Raw genomic sequence first — 19,538 nt, forward strand, 5'->3', positions numbered from 1 at the left:
GATTAAGATGAGAGTTCTCTTCGGCTGATCAAACTTCATGCAGATCTTCACTAAAACACTTTTATTCAGGGCTGAAAGTCAAGGTCATTTATTGGTTACAACTTCAAAACCCATGCATTACCTAGTTCTTAACTTACCTGGCAATGACGGTATTGTAAACTACATATAGTGAAAAGCCCGCCAAATTGTCTATGACAATTTCTAGTTGTAAATTGATTTGTGTTTTTATGTTTCCATCTTAACAGACAAAAGAATTAAAAAAAATCTTACAGTATATAAATCTTTTGTTTTAAGTGATGTTTACAAGGCATCATAAGTGTTTGGCAGTTCATTTGGATGATTTTCACAGTATAATAATGAAATCTGGCGGTTTTCAATTGATGTCAAATTATTTGCCCAGTTACGGCACATACGAACTAGAATTTATTTAAAAGCTTATGATTGAATAGTATATGTCTTCAATACTAATGTGGAACAATATCAGGATTTCGAAGACGCATATACCTTTGTACATTTTAGATATATACAAAATTATAATCAAGTTATTTTTCGCAGATTTGAGTTTGGAATACGCGGGGCAATAGGGATTTAAATGAACTAGTAGTACTGGTTCATCTTTGATTACTGCATAATTATACACAATAAACTGTACGTACTCACTAGCTGGTCTTTGGAACACATGATCAAAGATTAAACAAAGGGCGTATACTTACAAGGTTATACATGCATTATCGAAAACTTGGAACCTTGTAAACTGACTCCTGGCCGAACTAGGAATTATTAAATAGACGTTTCGTGTGTACATTTATGTAAGTAACTAAATGCGTCTGCTAATTGCGTAACGTCAGACTTTGTATCGTATGACTTTGTGCACATGTAATTCCATTAATTATTACCCGTAGTATCAGAATAAACATATACGTTTCTGGTTATATATCTTATTTAATTCTACCGTCAATAGAAGGATATAATTTTATACACCAAGTTTTGAGAACTGTCATCGCATATTTTTCAGTCTATTTGTTTTCATGACGCAAACATTCACCTATAATGCACGATTTGTTCATATTTGCATTCAAGTGCATACCTTAGTGTTTTTAGTTACGAGACAAAGGTGAAACAGTGACTGAAGATGTCGATGTCTACTAAATTATGTAAAATCAAATTTCCGTTATACAGATTGTCCTCCGTCTGTGTTGCGTTTATTGAATACTGTAAAATACATGTATGTTTCTCTATACAATGTAAAGCGACTAATTAACCCAAAACAATAGATACCAAGTATCCGCATCAGAATCCTTCCGATCAGGTGATGTCATGCTGCGTTGCAATCCACTAAAACGCGTGCTCAGCTTATTGACATGTCACGCTTTGTTGATTAGCACGCATGTCAAAAAATTGTAGTTTTAGCACGCATGTCAAAAAATTGTAGTTTTTAGAAATGGTGGTATTGTAAGACAAGAAGAAAAATGGTTTTACAACCATAAAGAAGTAGAAGTGGTAGATGATTTTAACTATCTAGGTATGTTTTTTAATTATAATGGTAAATTTAACAAAACTCAACAACATGTAGCTGAAAAGGGCAGAAAAGCATATTTTGCATTATCAAATAAATTAAAAAGTCATAGTTTTAACACCGAAACATTATGTTCAGTATTTGACACTTACGTAAGAAGTGTATTAGTTTATGCATGTGAAGTATGGGGTTTTCATAGAGCACTTGAGGTTGAAAAAGTACATGTTACTTTTTGTAAAAGAATTCTAGGCGTCGGTTTTAAATAATCTCGGAAAATTCTTAAAACTTGCATTCCAGAAACGTTCTCAGTCTCTTGATACACCGTAACTGTATAGTATCTGATGTATAATAATTGTGTGCTAATGTTTGTGTTTTATTGTATACAATCACTCTCCTGTACATGTTTGAATTATTCAATATGTATTAAAATTGTACTTTGTGTCTTATAAGCCGCAAGGCTTACGGAAATAAACAAATTGAAAAATTGAATTGAAAATATCAGAACCTGTGGTCGTTTTCAAATTTTAATCGATAAACGAGTAGATACACCGATATAGATATATAATTAGCCATGCCTTTAGTTTGATGGTTATGTAATACCTGGACCAGGATTTTGTTTACCTGTACACAACGCCATTCATCGAACTCATCTGTAATTACCTAGCCGCGGGCAATTAGCTATTTGGTGGACTATTCGGGCATTTGCTGATGCATTGTCTTACTGTTAAGCAGATTAGGACATCCGTTAATTGGATTGTGCTTTGAAGTATAGAATGCCCGTACATCTATGCCCTAGGGTTTTTATTGACACCTCCATTTTTAATAGGAAAATGAGAAGGAAATGGAAATAAAATATCCCTGATCATACGGGGTGTTCTCTGAACGCCAACATATTTATCAACAATAGATAGGTGTTGTTTTAGGAAACAATGGGAATGCAATTATATACTGTTTCATTTAAGGTGTCTTTATTTTCACCTGTAAAATCTCCTGAGATTTACATCTATTTCAAGTTTCAAGTTTTTTATAACAAGCATATAGGGAACAGTACAATTGTTATCATTATAATATGACATTGTATGACAATGTATACAAGTATAAGATGGCGGAGGACAATATTTCAGTATTTCAATATACTAATAAGCTACATATGTTTAAAAGACGTGATCACAACAGAACCCACGTTGATGCTGACGGCAAATAAAAAAGCAATTTTATCATTTAATTAATTGTGAGCGGAGTTTTTCTTTTCTCTGTTGCACGAAACAAAAAGTTACCCAACATCTTAAAAATTTTAACATCTTTACTAGAGAATAATTCTATAAACTTATGCACGCTTGGTCTATGATAAAAATATCTGTTAATGTATTTTTCTCTTAATTCAGAATATGCCGGACAGAGAAGAACAAAATGTACTTCATCTTCGACGTCATTTTTATCACATAATGAACAAGTCCTTTGATTTCTGGGAATATTATTATAACGTCCGGATTCGATATTAAGACTGTGACATTGCATACGGAATTGGCTTAAAAACTTCTTGAATTTATGATTTACAGGCTTAATTAAATAGAACTGTGTACAAAAATTATCAACAATATGTTTATACAAATAACATTTAGGAGATACATCAAACGCACTATATAATTCTTGAACAAAAACATCATTAATACGTTGGTGGTATATTTGCAAAAAATGATTTTCATTTAAAACACATTGATTTTTCCAAACATATCCAAATCCCAAACTACAAAGTTCGTGCTTAATATGATAGACCCAATTCGTTTTACAATTAGGTTTTCTGCTATTCAATTCGACTAGTGCATCATAACAAGATTTCAGAATGCAATTGTTTGTTTTCAATAGTTTTAACCAATATTTCATAACAGCTGTCTTACGTTGAACATACAATGAATATCTACCCGTTTCGAAAAACACCATAGATGTATTGACTGTTTTTCTAACATTAAGTATGTCTTTAAGGAAAAGGAGGTGAATTTTTTCAACTTGGGGCGAAACATCTTGCCTCCACACTTCACAACCATAATTTAATATGCATGTAACATATGTATCAAATAAGGATATTTTTGTTTCTGTGTTAAGACTAAAGTTTTTCATTTTTCTTTTTAATTGAAAGTATGCTTTCCTGCCTTGAGACGCTAATGTATCTTGTGCTACAGCAAATCTTCCATTAAAATTAAAAACCAAACCCAGGTAACAAAACTTATCAACAATTTCTATACATTTATCATTGAAAGTCCATTTTTCACCAGGTAATATTCTTCTCCTTTTCCTAAATATAACAATTTTTGTTTTATCTGTGTTTACTTTTAAATTCCATTTAACCGTGTAAGTCTGTAGACAGTTGAGCATATATGCTGGAGGTCAGTAGAGTCTTCGGAAAATAAGACTGTATCATCTGCATACATTAGCATAAAAAGATTAAGTAACTGTAAGGGGTAACTTTGACAATCCGAGTTTATAAATTCACTTTCCATATCATTTACAAATAAAGAATATAGCATGGGAGACAAAGATTCCCCTTGTAATAAACCGACATGCAAATCGAACATGGCGGATATATAATTTACCATTAAGTTTCACGCATGAACGTACATTATCATAAATTGATGAAATTACATTAAGTAATCGCCCTCTAATACCACTTTTCCAAAGTTTATGCCATAAATATCGATGATTAATACTATCAAAAGCCTTACTGTAATCAAAAAAAGCACAATATAGTCGTTTGTTTTGCTCTATAGAATTAATAATTAAACTTTGCAACGCAAAGATAGCATCACTAGTACCAAACCCAGGCTTAAAACCAAATAGTGCATCGGTGACAATATCTTCACGAGCATTCCACTTTAACAAGCGCTTATTTAACAAGGACGTAAATAATTTAGCTAAATGACTAATTAATGTTCTACCTCTATAATTGTTAACATTATTAATATCCCCCTTTTTATGCAGAGGAATTATGACACCTTGGGCCCATGACTCTGGAAAATAACCAATTTGTAACATGGTATTTCAGTATCAATTCAGTTCAATTCTTTTATTACCTTAGGCCATTTGGCCTATCGGCTACAAACAAGCATATACATTTACACAATAACACAAATTATAAAGAATACATTTGACAAAATACTAAAGCGGTGCGTATTTTCCAAAAAAAGTAATCATACGAATTAAATACATACAATGTAAACAGAATAACCAATATATAACACTTTGAATTAGATATTGCACCTTAAGTTACAATATGGAGTTATATGTACTAAAATTACACCTGTACAAATGACAAAAAAGGAACATGCGGACGAACGGACTGATTGAATGACACGAAAATATCGGATAGAGAGAAGCACTTAGAAGACAAAAACATTTCAGTTATAATGTAATTACACAATTCTACGTTTATGGGCTTCTACTATAAATCTTCCCAACAAATTCAATTCTTTCTGACTCTTTGAGTTTAATAATTCGATAACATTACGGATGGCTTGTGCCAATAATATTTCTTTATATATTTCATCCTAATACCAGAATAAAAGTGACAGACAAGAAGAAAATGATATTCATCTTCAACATATAATAAATTACAATATTGACAATATCTGTAACACCTTTCTACATTCCTGTATCTCCCGGATTCTACAGCTAAATTATGCACAGAAAGACGAAATTTCGTAATCATAATTCTTCGTTGATTTGGTAATGATTTAGTCAAATAGAATTGCAAAGTCACTTTATCAACCATATGCCTATAAAGATCACATTTACTTGAGACTTGTATCAAATTAAATAAATTTTGATTGGCCTGATCTTCAATTCTCTGTTTAATTAGAGGCAAAAGATAGATATCGCTGGAAGTCTGTCTCGACCAAACATAACCAAAACCTAGCTCAAATAATTTACGCTTTAGAAATACTAACCAATTTTGCTTAGGATGTTTCTTCTCCGTTTCCATGTAAAGAAAGTTATATACCTCAGATAAGATACCATTGTCTGATTTTAATAATCTAAACCAATATTTTAACATTCTATACAGTTGTGCATTAGCCAGTGGCTGACGACCAAGTTCAATGTATACCATAGCGTTACATGTGGATTTCTTTACACCAAGTAAATTTTTGCAAACTTCCAAATGAATTTTTTCTACCTCAACCGATTTATTAATTCCCCATATTTCACAGCCATAGAAAAGAACACTACAAACATATGAATCGAAAAGGTGCAACATAGTTTTGATATTCAAACTCATGTTATTACATTTGGAGCGAAGAGCAAATGGAGCTTTACGTCCCTGTTCAGCCACATGTTTAGACATAAAACTAAGTTTATTATTGAATCGGAAGAGAGCGCCTAAATAACAAAATTGATCAACTACATAAAGCTTTTCCCCATTAAAACTCCAAATTTCGTTTGCTTTAACTATACCGCCATTACGAAAAACGACAATCTTAGTTTTTTTCTGTATTTACTGTTAGTTTCCATTTATCTGCATATGTATTCAAACTGTTTAAAAGCCCTTGCAACCCTTCAACCGATTCAGAAAACAATACCAGATCGTCAGCGTATAGAAGAAGGAATAAACTCAATTCTCCAAACTCGTAGCTAGGAGCACCATTTTCAATAAAGCTATTCTCAAAATCGTTTATAAACAAAGAAAAAAGCAGGGGGGCAAAATTTCCCCTTGCAGTAAACCTACGTTATTAGAGAAAAATATTGAACAGCTTCCATTTACTAAAACACAAGATTTAACCGATGTATAAAGAGATTTGACCGTTGCCAAAAACTTTCCACGAATACCTAATTTGGACAGCTTGTACCAGAGACCTGCTCTATCTACATAGTCAAAAGCTTCACGAAAATCTACAAAACAACAATAAAGACGTTTTCTTTTAGACAAAGTTTTTGCAATTATAGTTTGTAAAGCGAAAATAGCGTCAATTGTACTAACCCCAGGTCTGAATCCGAATTGAGCGTCCGTTAAAATATCATGCCTGTTACATACATCTAATAATCTTTCATTAAGAATTGAGGTAAACAATTTACATAAACAGCTGATTAGGCTAATGCCCCTATAATTGTTAGGGTCAGTTCGACTCCCTTTCTTATGAACAGGTACAATAATTGCAGTAGACCATTCAGACGGAAAACAACCAGAGTTTAAAATGTTATTAAATCATGTATACAACATAGGCAATAAAAACACTTGACCTTCGATAAAACATTCATTTATTAAACAGTCCAGACCGTGTGATTTACCGCGTTTAAGATTATTAATTACAGATTGTATTTCATTAATAGAAAAATCCCCAAAAATTACCGCCTCATCAACTACAGCCTCGTTCTCGATTGTAGAAGCGGAGTTAACTCCATTGTTAGCTACATTATTAAAATGGTCAAACAAATGATTAATTGAAATTTGGGGCGAGTTATAATTTTTGTTTTTACTGAATTTTTTGTAAAAATAGTTTGGGTTATGCTTACGAAGATATTCTAACCTATCACCCTCGTGCAACATGTATTGTCTTTTGTTCTTTTTTCAATGATTTCATAACGCCTTTCTTAGCAATCAACTCAGCGTGCGTCACTGCATTTTTATTTTTGTTACAGATGCTAAGAGCACTTAAATATTGCCTACGTAAACATTTAATTTCATCGTTAAACCATGGCTGGTCTTCAGTAGATTGACTATTTTGATACTGAGCTCGGCCCGCCCCGTCTTTATTACAAAAATCAGTAGATACATGTTTCTTAAGAAAGGCTCCATAATATTTTGTAATTCAACGGTGAATCGATTGACACTTACATCAATAGAATCCTGGTTTAAATTTCCACTAATTAGGACATGTTCTTTAAGCTAAACAAAGTTGACGTTTAAAGATTCTATGAACTGATATTTGAAATTATCATTCCACCTGAAATTAGGTTTCCTATTACGATTCACTTCATCTTCTTTTGTCGAGTTATTTAATATACTAATATTTTCAGTAAAAAGTTGCACGTGTAGAGGAGCATGATCTGAATATTCTGTAAAATTGCAAACAATAAAAGATTTTACAATTGGAAATAATGAAAAAGGCATCAGTAAATAACCAAGCACACTCATACCATTATGACCACAGAAAGTGAAATCATTGGAAGCACCATCATTGTCTCTGCCGTTTCTAATACGAAATATGAAACAGTCTATAACCTTACCTTAATTATCTGCTATTGTTCTATCTTTCACACCTAGTCTCACCTGGCCAATAAAATACCTTACCTGTATACCTCAAAACTCAGTATGTTGGCTAAGTGAGAAGACACCGTACATATGTATATCGATTAAAAATAAAAAGCGATCGCACGGTCTTGCTATTGTCTCCAAATTGTGTTAGAACTGAGAGTGCCATATATACATCAGACCACATTCGTTTAAAATATTTTGTACAAAAATTAACTATGGAACTACTCTGTTTTCATTTACAAAAACATGATATAACATACTATACACCACAACATTTAATTTATTTTTTTTAGATAGAATCATATTTGACCAATAATTAATCATCTTTATTTTAATGTCAATTATAAGTGGTCTAGTACCCAGTTCGCCATATACCATGTAACTTGGTGTACTTTTTTTTCAAACCCAATAGCAGTTTACAAAATTTTAAATAAAAACGCTCAATTGTTTGTACATTTGTAAAACTCCATATCTCACAACCGTATAACAAAACTGGTTTAACTATTTTTTCAAATAGTTCAAAAATACATCTAACCGATAAATTCAATTTTCTGCCTTTTCTCACGATATCATACATAGCAATCGATGCTTTTTTAATATTCTGACTCTTTGCATCATTAAATGAAGATGTCTTTGAAAATACTGTTTCTAAATAGTTAAATTTATTAACACATTCTATTATGTTATTATCAAATCTGAAAACATGTCTATTAACAAATCTTCCTTTTGAAAACACCATACATTTGGTTTTATCACTATTCACTCTTAATTTCCAGCGAATACAGTATTCACTAAATAAATCAAGCTGATTTTGAAGATCAGTAGGATTATTGGAAAATAGAATTGTGTCATCTGCATACAATAGAACGAAAAGCTTTATATACATACGAAGATCCATTTCAAATTTATTGCTTAGACATTCAATGCCTTTAATATTAAAAATCTTCTATATCATTAAGATACAAACTAAATAAAAAGGGGGATAAATTTTCCCCTTGTCTCAATCCAATATCGCATGGAAAAAACCCTGATTGACGACCATTGAAGTTAATTTTAGATTTAATTCCTTGATACGTATTATATATGACCGTGTACATTTTACCATTCACATTATTAATTAATAGTTTATTCCACAAACATTTTCTCCATATTTTATCGAAAGCCTTCTCGAAGTCAATAAAAACGCAAAATAGCTTCTTTTTCAACATATTTGTAAGAAAAATTAGAGAGTAGAAAACGTAAATATTATCCAACGTCGAGTATTTCTTTCGGAAGCCAGCTTGACTTTCCTATATAACATTATATTGTTCGGAGTACCTTTGGGGTCTTTCATTCAATATACATGTAATTATAAACAATTTTCCAAGGCAACTAACAATTGTGATTGGTCTAAAGTGTTTAGGATTATTAACTGCACCTTTATTTTTATATATTGGAATTATACAACCCTCTAACCATTGTTCCGGTATTTTACCACTATCAAAAATAAAATTAAATAATTTGACATAAGGATCTAACATTTTTGGAGCTGAATATCTAATATATCAATTTAAAATCTTATCGTCAGCACATGCTTTATTAGATTTAAGAAACTTGATAGTTCTTTCAACTTCATCTCTAGTTATATAGTTATTTATTTCATGGTTAATCTGGTTATCATTAAACTCAATTAAGACATGAACATTTTCAGCGTCCTTTTCAGCAGCATTGCATTCTTTAAAATAGTTAAACATTGTTTCTAATGGAATCTGCGTTTTTGATGTTTTCTTTATACAATTATTAAACAGTTTCACATAATCTTTAGGATTACTACTTTTCATATCATTAAATTTTAACCTCATATGCCGTCTATATTTATATATACATTTTTTCATAGTTTTTCTATAGGTTTTTTTCAGAAGTTTTGTATTTACTTAAGAAGTAATCATTTCTATGACGTCTGTATTGGTTTTTATGACGACGATAATTCTTTTTTGCTATGCTATGATAATTAACTTATCAACTTACATAATATATACTAATAATAATAAAAATACTGTTAGAGTTATCTTCATAATTCCAGCTGTTCCGAAATCAGAATTATTTTTTTAGTGTTCTAGCAAAATTAATGTATTTTATTTTTCTTACTTTTTGAGAAAATCAACTTTTTATGTCCCTGTTCCCCCCGATGCAAAAAATCACTTTGAAGGTCTTTATCACTACAGTGTTGATTCCGGTTGAAAACAAGCGTTCTGACGCCCTTCGAATTTGCGAATTCAAACTCAACAAAGTAGCGGAACAATATCAATAAACCAGATATTTTCAGCACTAATATCGAGATTAATCAGGCATAGAACTCGATACCAGGTAATAAGAATTTCCTGGAACAGTTGCGATAGGAAATTATTGCGATGTGAGTAAATAAACGTTTAATTTCTTTATTCTGATTACCATTTCTAAATTTGGCGATTTGATCCTGAACATTCCAATGACGTCACTTTTTAGTCCTCTATGAGCCCGGTTGATTCGACCTTGCAAGCTAGACAATACATATTACAGCTACACTCCCTATTAAACCAGGGATTTATATTTACTTTATTATTAGATTGGTCATTATTAGTAAAGATTTTCCTTGTACCTAGGGTTGATTTTGCAGCATTTAGTAGTAAATTAGTACATTCCGTTACTACACTGTTGACATCTAAATTATAATCATTTCCGGCATAATCAATAGTACGTATAATGTCGTCTATATGCAGGATATCAATATTATCCGTGAATTCTCTAGTTTTCATACTATCCCACTTATTAATACATTCAAAAACATTCGGATTGCCTTCATTCACTGAGACATCGATGTGTTTCGTGCCATGGATTACAATGGCTAATGGGCAATGGGCATCAGAGTATAATAAGCTAAAATCTAATACTTCAAAAATCTAATAATGTGTTTCGTGCCATGGATTACAATGTCTAATGGGCAATGGGCATCAGAGTATAATAAGCTAAAATCTAATACTTCAAAATCGTCAATGCATTCAAATAGATCTGACCAGCATATAACATAATCAACTACACTTGAGTTTTTGCATGTAAACTTACCAATATTTTTATCACTACCAACTCGTCCATTACAAATAAACAACTCATTAAATTAACATAATCCAAGTAGACGGTTTCCTAAGTTATTTTTACTCTTATCTTTACTAGTTCTGTATTTGGTTACAATATTCCCATCAAAAATATTGATGTCAAAATTTGCTCGAAGGATTTCGTTAGCCAGCTCGCCACTTTCATCTATTTCACTGTTATCAACGAAGTCTAGACAATTAGCTGTTCTAGAATTAAAATCTCCAAGTAAACATACATGCGAGCTATGGCGCGTTAAATAGAGATTGAACAGTGTTTTGATTGCGTTAAAGGTTGTATGAACGCAATGGGATACAGACATATTCAATGTAGCGCGTTAGCGCTACATGTAGAATATGCCTGTATCCCATTGCGTTCATACCACCTTTAACGCAATCAAAACACTGTTCAATCTATATATTTACATAAATAAATCTACCTTTACGTACAATTTAAAACGGTGATGGTTGCTAAGTTGGGTAACTACGGTAGTCAGGATGACCGAAGATATAGTTCCGATTGTTGAATGTTATAGCTGTAGTTTGGTTTGAAATACAACAATGACACTTTTCAATTATTTTCAACATATTTTTTTTTCAATTTGATAATGTATATTAATAATGTCCATTTCGAATAAAAATTGAGATAACCAAGGCGGAACGACTACCGGTATGTAGCGTTGTCAGGGTAGTGATGCGGTTCGAAGTGAAGCGAGCCGCCATATTTGATTTTCAACCGAGGAAAGTGACTGTGATAAAGCCTATTGATGGTATGACCGTTGAGCTGCTGAATGTTTGTCATGTATGTATCGGTTTAAGAACGCGATATACACTAAATTCTTCGCAGTCATGACTTTTATTTTATTGTACGGAGGATAGACAAGTGTTTGCGTGTGTGTAGGCCTATTTTGAATGCAAAGACGGGGCCATTTAAGCTGATGATACTGTTTCGGATAGGCTACCTGTAATGGGTTTTTTTTTCTGGAAACCTGTATATGATCTGTTAACCAATTGTTCGCTTAGACGCTCCCAGAATTATTCACCGACAATCAGATGTTCTGTATATTTAGGTGAGATGAGTGACCGTACACACATGTACATCTGACGTAACTATGGGATTCCCCGAACATTCATGAGGAAAGCCCCCCGGTTGTAGCCCCGAACAGCGATTCATTTTGTAGTTTATTACCGTTACAATGCTTGAACACATGTTTTGTTTTGATGTCAAATACATATTTAATTGGATCTAATAAAAACTCTTTATTGTTATTTTAAAATCCGTCAACTTATGACGCAAAATCTTATCGAAGCGTGAACTAGAAGTAGTCCGAACCTGCACTGCGTTTGTATTCATACGTCATTGCGTTTACGCTAATTTGAACGCAACTCCCCTCCCGTTGATTACATAGGGGCATATGTAAATATATTGATGTATTCATTTTCATTTTCAGAGTATGGGTCTCCTATACAATAAGTTGAACCCTCAGGAGGTATATAAACAACACCGATAAGTAACCCATCATCATATTCACATACATTTTCATCAACTTTAAACCAACTGACATATTTACTATCACTGGGCGGCTACAGGGTTAATATGGTTTTCAAACTCACGTTTTAAGCTTGAATTATGCCTCCTGATTTTATCCGCTTACATTCAAAGCGATTTTCATAACATTATAAAAGCCTGGTATTTCAAGAAAACATCGTCTGTTTTTGTCTCAGACAGACATAAAAAATCAAAATTTTCAACCAATTCCAAAAATTCTGGATATTGAATTCTTCTTTGAATCCCGCAAACGTTAAGAACTAAAATTCTAATTTGATTACTATTTACATTGGTATTGTGTTCATCATCAACACTTGAGGGTCGCTTGGGTCGCGGAGGCCTTGTCGGCGTGTCTTCGGACCTACAGGTGTGTTTCTGTAGATAGTTACAGGTACACTATCTAAATATAAGGTGCAATTATAACACAACTATATACCTGTATCCCCATCTGTGTCTGTACGTTAACGTCTATGCATTGGGTATATACATAATTATGTAATGATACGATTCAGAAATGTAAAATATAAAACTGGAATAAAATAAAAACCAGTAATTTAATATTCTGTGTGTAAAAGCATTAAAACAGATTGACAGTTAAAATGTTTCTGACAGCATGAATTATGACACATTGTCTGCAACTTTAGCGTGATTTCAATGTAGATATAATGTCGATCAATAAATAAAATATGTGAATTAAAATTTATTTCAAAGCTTATGATTGAATATTATTTGTCTACAATATCAATGTGGAACTATATGCTTGAAAGAAATAAAGCATTCTCTGGTTTAAATATCGCCAAAACAGGGACATAGATGATTTATAAATCATGTATATGGAAATTAAATTCATCCAAATTAATTTTAGGTGAGGAGATCATTCTGCAGATTAATATAGGCCTAACGGATATATACATAACGTAACCCCGCGGGGCCCACCCATGCGCCTTCCCCAGCTAAAATAGGGTATCCCCCCCCCCCCATCCCGCCCCTCGCTAACGTAGGGTAATTTTTGCCAAATTTTAACCATTTTACAAGTCATAGAGAAATTTTCCTTCTAATAGCAAATGTTAATGAAAATATTAATTGGTCTGGTTCTGGAATTTTAAAGTACGTAAAATCACCGCATACTCCGTATTTTGACAGCGAAAAATGTAAACAAATCACTCCACGCCCCTACTCGCATAACTTATAACTTATGTGGCTTAGCTTGAACGAATCGTGCATCCTTTACTTCAATCAACACATCTCATCGGTAGAATGGAAACCACTCTACATGCAAAAAGTGGGTTTTTTTAATTTTCATCTCAATATCTATGTCTATGATCGCATTGAAAAAATATAAACAACTACCGTCGGCTATTTTCTCGCTTCGAGCTCCCCCCAATGCCGCCTCAGCGCCTCTAAGTCAGAGGTACGCACCTCCTGCGCACCCCGATTCCGTCCTATCGTCATCATAACTGTAAAAATATTTGTAAAATTCACGTAGTCCTACATCACCCCCTTTTGTGTATAGTTGTACTTATGACGTCAAATCTGTTATTCCCCAAATCATCGTGAACGGCTGATTCTTTAAAAATCGAGCACTTCAGAGACGGTATTTCGGTACTGAAGCTGCCGATTTTGATCCTGCACCCCTGGCATGCAGGCCCTTCCAAACCTAGCTACGCCGCTGAAGTTATATCAAAGGTTGCGCCAGCGGATATCAAAGGAAAACCATCGTCTACCAACGGGAGGCCCAATTCCTTCTCGTACATGCGCTACGTTAGAGAGAGACGGGATCGTGGCGGGGGATTGCTATCTTAGCTGGGGACGGCGCATGGGTGGGGTTACAGATCATGTTCACCTCTAAATATATTTTGATGAGTTTATTTCATGCACAGTTTTATAAGTCATCTACGTTCTTGTCTTTGGCGATATTTAAAGCAGGAACTTAATATCTGTTTAAACATATAGTTTGACATTCATATTAATTGTAGACATTTAATATTCAATCATACCAAGGACTTGCAAATCCTTGATCATACGCTTTAAAAAACGATTAATATTTTGCATTTTTATTCTTTATAATGTAATTTTGGGTGGTATACCCATCAGCATTAGATCAACATTGAAATCACACAAAAGCTGCAGATAATTATAGCATTTAAATTTTGTGGAGTGTCTAAATTCATGTTGTCAGAAATATTTTAATCGTCAATCTGTTTTAGTACTGTCAACACGAAATAATTACTTGTTTTATTTATTTTCATTATGCACTTCATATCATCACTCAGCTATATGAATACCCAATGCATCTATAGACATGAACATACTGATGGGGAAACAGGTACTGTATAGTTGTGTAATAATCTATCTAAATCTCTGATAATTGTAACTCTAACTATCTAAAGGCACATAGGTATGTTGTCATGGCCACCAGGGCCTTCCCATCCTCATTCCAGTCATTCCCTGGGGTCAATTCAATTCAGTTCTTTATTTTCCTTAAGTTTACAACTTATTGGAATTGTGCAAAATACGCACATATACATATATATACAATCACATAGTAATTAGTACAATATCATAGACAAGTTACAATTGTGCTATACATTGAAATCAAGATGTGTATTATATAATATACCAGTGTTGCTATTACTTCAATATAAAAGAGCGGAATTCAAAATACAGTTATTTGAGACCATTAATTTAAGCCAATACTTTATCATTCTGTACTTCCTTAAACATTCTAATGGATACCGGCCTAATTCAAAATATACCATGGCGTTACAAGTTGATCTCTTAACTTTTATAGGATCTTCTTACAAAATGATAAGTGAATTTTTTTCTATATCACACCCTTTCGATGATCCCCACACCTCGCAAGCATAATGCAAGATGCTAGAAACATACGTGTCAAATAAACGTAACAAGATTTCAAAATTTAAATATAAATTAGAACACTTAGAAAAAAGTGCAAACATACCCCAACCCAACACCAAATGAATTGAATTGAATTGACACCTTATATATAATTACCCGATATGATGACCAGTCAAGCGTCACAACATGTAGGTATACCGTGTTATTTATATATTATCCTCAGGGGACCGGTTTATAACATTCAGTTAAATTGATATCATGTTGTGCCAGAATCTGTACCTGTATAATATAACTAGTAAAATAAGTGTACTATACTACCCTAGGTGGTTGTGTTTTAAACAAAATAAAATAATAATTGTAAACTTACCTATTTTATAAAATTTTACTTTTAATTATTTTATTTGAAATGTATGCAAGTGTTGTTAGTGTGTAATTATTTTATTTGAAATGTATGCAATTATTGTTACTATATATGTACGGTATATGTTGCCAATTAAGACTACCTTTATCCCTACCCAAACCACGCTGGCAGTTTTAACTGTAACTAACATTTTGGCTCAGGTATGTACAGGTCCACCAGATCTCATATAGTAATAACCTGAATTAAGTCCTGTGAAAATAAACCAAAAAACAAAATAACGTAAAATCCACCTGAAGATAGAAATCTATACTCCGGGCTACATGTACATTCGTCATGAAACTTTAGTTTTACATTGCTGAGAATTTTGCTGTGTGACATATCATTTTGTGAATACACCAAAACGAATGTCAAATCTGTCTGTTAATGACAACTATCATTAATCACTGTTCAAAAGATATAGGACTTTTTTGCCAAAGGAAGTCTAGAGCTACAAAACTGATTAAAAGATTTATGTTTTAAATGAAACTAAGTTTATTTCAAACTCTTTATTCTACAAGCTGAATCACACACGGGATATATTATTTAATCTTTAATTTTATATAATCTGTTGACGATAAAGATATAATTACACAAGACCTATGAACATCCGCTGATTTCTGCCAGGTAAGGTCTGCTCCTTTTGACACGTTGGTGTAATCACCAAATTGAATTGATAAAGATGTCCGGTGCCATTTTAATAAATCATTTATAAACTGGCTCAATTAAAATGTGCATTATCTTAGAAAACTTGCATAAATACCCGTGACTTGAGTTGACCGACTGGCACGCTTTATAAAGAAAAATCTGAGGCTAATACGTCGAGCTCTTCTTTGTTCGCAAAACCAAAGACCACTTGTAACCAACATTTCAAGAAAACATATCTAAATCAGAATGTAATTCTGTCTGGCAGAAAAAAACCATATACTTCCAATCATGTACTGAAATTTTTACCCATATATTGTACCTACATTGAGACTGACACTGAACTATTTATCGCGAAGGTACGTAAACCCCTTGAATTAAAGACGGACACTACTCGGGCATTGATTGATCTCTGTCAGCTGGGGATCCAGACACAGGTGTTTGGTTACAATTCAATTTTTATTGCTTTAGCAATTTCCCCATTTTTAACAGGCTACATGTAGCTTAGATGAACGTGTAGGTAAACCAATATGTTACTGTTGTTTTCACTTTTCTCTATTTTCCTAAAAGCGAGAAAGTGGAGATCAGGCCAATATAACAATACAGCATATTTCAGGGCAAAGAAATCTTTGTCCCTGTTCAGGGCAAGCCCACTCGAGTGTGACGAAATAACCATTACGCTCTCGCATCGATCGACCAATCAACTGCCTATACAGCATGACTGACAGGTTAACGACAGACATCTACCAATCAAATGCGGATACAACTTTTGATTGACAAGTACAAGAACTAATATATGAGAGATGTCTCGCTCATAAATCCTTGACTTTAAGGTATATGCGTCGATTATAGTTATTGTAAATTGCCTTACACGTACGTTAATGCATTAAAATAAATAAATACACAATATAGAAATAAACCATAATTATACTTGTACGTAGAATAGCAATGATAATCATTTATTTATTTTATTTTACAGGAGTATGTGTATATTTCTTCAGTCGTAAGTGAAAGCAAGAATTTATAAATTATTGATAAAAGCTTAATATGAAATAAATACATGATTGTGACAATCCGTTTTTGTGTGTGTCTCATACTCGGTTTAAACCGGAACAAATACAAGGAGACTGGAGTACATTGTATGTTGACTCATCAGCTGATATACATATCTATACACGATTACATTTAAATGGTATATACCATGGAAACTAGGGTCTGTCATAACTACCCATAGTTATACATCACAAACATAAATATCGACAGTACTACATTCGGAAGAATATAACCAAGGTCGTAGATATCACGTATAAATCCTTGGTATACATATGTTATTGATTGATAAAGATCTTTTTTTTTTTGCTTAAGCGACTTTATTGCATTTTGCATTATTCTCAAATTCTGTTACGTTATATTAATTGATACATACACGTACTTGATTTGCGAAACACAAGTTTTTTGATGAAATTTTACTGATATCAGATTAACATAGGAATTACATTTACAGCATCATATAGATTACGAAAAACATATATCTTAAATGATGTGGTATAGGTATACAATGGTAACAACCGTTTTCTAGATAAGATTGTGCGCAGAGATTAACATTTTCAAAACGTTATCTTTCAATTTTGGTTTTGGTAAATAATATTGTAAACAAAACTCGAATTCAAGACATGAGTAAAAGAATCGTTTGAAGATGTTCGTACTCTTTATGTTCAATAAAATCTTGTCAATACATGTCCATTAAGTTTTGCTTGGTTATACGATAAAAATGCGATCTACAGTGTATTTTATCTGTTTGCCAAAAGTAATCTAAATCTATTCCATACAATTCATTATCATATTTATTACTCATAAATCATTGTGTTCTAACAGTCCCATTGTGGACAACACGATTTAAAAATGCAATTTGAGTTTGTACCAGGTTTTAGTTTATTCAATACTCAATTAATGTAAACAGGGGATATATATCACGTTTCATAGTGCGCCTAGTAAACGTTTACAAAACATGATATACATATATTTTTTGTAGATTCATTAGAATTGCCATTCCATGTATAATTATTTTGACCGCTTTGTTAATCCTTCCTTAAAACGATCATAGAACTATGGTTAAGTATATGGCAACAATGAATAATGAAGATCTTATAAACATCTCCATATTCTCGGAATAATTCTACAAAAGAATATGTAGACAATATCTCCTTTAATTTGTGTAACTCTTCCTAAACGTAGTCTGTGAATCTGACACCTACACTCTTTAGATGTTTATTATATGTCATTAAATGTAGACCACATATTTGCAAGATGTGTGATATAACATTTATAAGTAAGACCCTTTAATATTGGAATATGAAGCATTGATGAATTCCACACAATGATCACAAAATGCATGTACGTAGGGAATCCCGAGACTTGCTACAGTAGAATCTGAGCGAAAATTAGATCACACGCTGTCAAATGAAAGGGGGATAACTCTTAAATGGGAGAGGAATATCTTTGCCTTTTACCGTGATGAGGAGACGATGAATATGGAAATATTTAAGCAAGATCACTGTCCACGCTATCTGACATTCCGCGACGAATCGCGCTATTGCATGGACGCCCATGTAGGCTGACGATCCGTCACGGACCGTGTCCTTGCGTGGGCACTATAGCCCACGAATGCCCACTGGTGGGCATAGCGTGGGCGTCCGTGGCGGGCGGGTGGATTTTGTAAAATCCACGTGAGCTGTACTGTATAATAAATACACTATTTCATTTCAACAATTTTTTATTCAAGTTATTTTTTTCAGAATAATCACATACATCTGCATACAGTTCACATAAATGTATAACATGATACATAATATCATCATTATTACATATATATAGTCATGTTGTAAAGATGTATAATTGTATATCAACCATTATGTTATAGGTATTTATCATATCTTTTACATACAAAATGTTTGTATGGTATTAAACCAAATAATAATCTTCTTGTTTAAATAAATCAGAAATGTAAAGAGACTAATAAAGTTTGAAATTTAAAAAAAAAGTTTGACTGTGCAATGAAAATAGAATAAGGTATATACACGTATCAGTACCAATTTATGTAAAATAAATACATACAAATAATATAAAGACAAAAATATAAGATGTAGGGTTAATTGAATCTGTTAGTGGCAGAGATAGAAATAACACTTTACGCTAGAAAGAATAAATTCATTTTCTTCAAT

At 32.7% G+C, this 19,538-nt stretch overlaps 1 pseudogene; it reads right to left on the reverse strand.

The window, feature by feature from the left end:
• Positions 1–4,683: 4,683 nt before the first annotated feature.
• LOC138327061 (uncharacterized) lies at positions 4,684–18,999 on the reverse strand (annotated as a pseudogene).
• Positions 19,000–19,538: the final 539 nt, after the last annotated feature.

Source organism: Argopecten irradians, chromosome 7 (assembly GCF_041381155.1).
Source record: "Argopecten irradians isolate NY chromosome 7, Ai_NY, whole genome shotgun sequence".
NCBI classification, from domain to species: domain Eukaryota; kingdom Metazoa; phylum Mollusca; class Bivalvia; order Pectinida; family Pectinidae; genus Argopecten; species Argopecten irradians.